A 2,395-nucleotide genomic window follows, 5' to 3' on the forward strand; every position below is an offset into this window, starting at 1 on the left:
TGGACTACGAAAGAAAGATATATAGTTGCATGTATGTTACACAATTGATATTTCAATTGTAAAAAAGCAGTTTTAGAGAAAGTAGAAAGCAGCGTAGCATAAAAGCCATAGAAAAGTCATAGAAGCTGCAGCTATGTCTATTTCTAGTTTATAAACATTAGCAAACATGAGGCACCATAAGGTTCTGGTTGTTACAGACTAAAATATGGTGTCATGGAACAGGGTGAACTGTCTCTGTTTTAATTCAATATTTTATTTGTAGGAGGAAGAAAGCGTAAATCTTTCAAAATGACAGTCTCACTTACTAGAAAAGAGCACAATGAAAAATAATATTTTGTAAGAGGAATAACTGAAGTGCGTCACATTTTTATTCCAATGATGCAAGTGGAATTTGACCTTCCTTTGCTTTAAAAGACTTAATACAAAAGCTTCATCCCTTGGTCGATGTCTTGAAAGATGCTTAATGTTACTATTACCACTCACACGCAGAGATTCCTCTGAAGACACAGACTCATAAATCAAATAACATCTCCTCCTTCACACTAGGGACCATGTTTCCTTAGGGGGAATGTTGCTCACACACACACACACACACACACACACACACACACACACACACACACACACACACACACACACACACACACACACACACACACACACACACACACACACACACACACACACACACACACACACAACCATGTACTGTACTGTATATGCTCATGAACATGGACGAACACCCACTGGCATACATGCTGGAAAATTCATGCATGGATGAAGACATTTACCCATTGGCTCAGACTTCTAAAAATAAAACATTTATTTCCCAGAATGGTATCTGTTGCTTCCCCTTGAAGATCCTTCAGTGGTTTGAACACAGTATTTTGAGTTAAATAGATAAAAACATTAAGAAACACTGATCGTATCCTCCCACTCACATGCAGAAACCTAACTTCATGCCCCCACTCACCATTCCCCCACAATCAAACAACAACACACACATAAACATAACATGGTGCCATAAACCATCAGAGAATATAGCACCACAACCAGACATTGCAGCACCGTTGCAGCATTACTCAAAAGACAATTTGCTCTGGCACTCTCACAGCACGCACGCGCACGCACACACACACACACAGACACACACACACACACACACACACACACACACACACACACACACACACACACACACACACACACACATACACACACACACACACACACACACACACACACACACACACACACACACACACACACACACTCACGCCTATTCCACTCCCAATTATTTTCCTCAACTTAAAGAAATTAGAAAGCACAAATAACCCTAGAAATAGATTTACACTGTACTTGATTGTGTGTGTGTGTGTGTGTGTGTGTGTGTGTGTGTGTGTGTGTGTGTGTGTGTGTGTAAGTGTTATACTAGCCTGCAACTCACACAGGCTCCCTACTCCAGCTGGAGAGTTCTCACACAAATCAGCACACACACACACACACGCTCTTCCCATCATTCATTTGACGTACGGTTGTATGTGGACAGCAGCCAAGAGCAGCAGCAGTATAACATCTCTGCTGTGTTTTTGCTCGGGTGTTAAAGCCTTACCTTGGTTCCCCTGCAGATCCTTTACAAGCTGGGGTGAACATCTCGCAGTCAGTGGATGGTGCAGCATTAGCAGGAGACCAGCTGCCAGAGCAGGAGAGGTTGAGTTTGTATGTGTGAGAGAAGGAGGGATGAGCAAGAGAGGAGAGGGAGTGCATATATAGGGGGAGGGTACAGCCGTAGAACGGAGGGTAGGACAGAATTATGAGATGAGAGACCTCAAGTAAATGTGCGTGTATGTGTGTAAAAATGGGAGATGGTGTTACCATGGTGAGGGCTACGCCTTAACTCTCTAAGACCAGGGGATTAAAAGACAGCTGAGAGGGAAAGTCAGGTTAAAAATAAATGGCAGAATTCACTTCACAAAAGACAGACTAAACAGATCAAAGGAGAAAGGCATCATACATTGATATTAATAGGGTGGAAGGGTGAGGTGAGGGGGCGCTGGAAAAGTTCAAAGGACATGATCAGGGGCAAGATGAGCTCTCGACTCGGATCATTAGCACCGACTGCAGCGCCACAATTGCCTCGACACAGGTTAAATACATAATCCCTCAGTGGCTGAAGGCAACTACAAAAACAACATTTGAAAATCTAATGTGAGGTGCTGACATGGGAGGAAAGCAGAAACGCAAGCAGGAGACGTTGGGTTAAAAGCACAATGTGACATATAAGGTTGTATCTTCTTAATTTTAAGCCTTTTCAAACTGAGTATTTTAACTAAAACGTAATTTACGTACAATGAACCCACACCGCATCCTTAAAAAGCCTTTGGATAATCTTCAC

The 2,395-nt window shown here is 42.5% G+C and overlaps 1 protein-coding gene across 2 annotated transcripts in view; it reads right to left on the minus strand.

Moving 5' to 3' along the window:
* rap1gap2a (RAP1 GTPase activating protein 2a) overlaps positions 1 to 1,628 on the minus strand; it is an 89,963-nt gene extending 88,335 nt beyond the window's left edge. The window contains exon 1 of one of the 2 annotated variants that reach the window (XM_079678425.1): positions 1,613 to 1,628. The gene's annotated coding sequence lies outside the window, so the exon portion shown is untranslated. The remainder of the gene's footprint in view (positions 1 to 1,612) is intronic. The other variant, XM_079678431.1, reaches the window with a different exon arrangement.
* Positions 1,629 to 2,395: the final 767 nt, after the last annotated feature.

Source organism: Notothenia rossii, assembly GCF_949606895.1.
Source record: "Notothenia rossii genome assembly, chromosome: 4".
In the NCBI taxonomy this organism is placed as follows: Eukaryota; Metazoa; Chordata; class Actinopteri; order Perciformes; family Nototheniidae; genus Notothenia; species Notothenia rossii.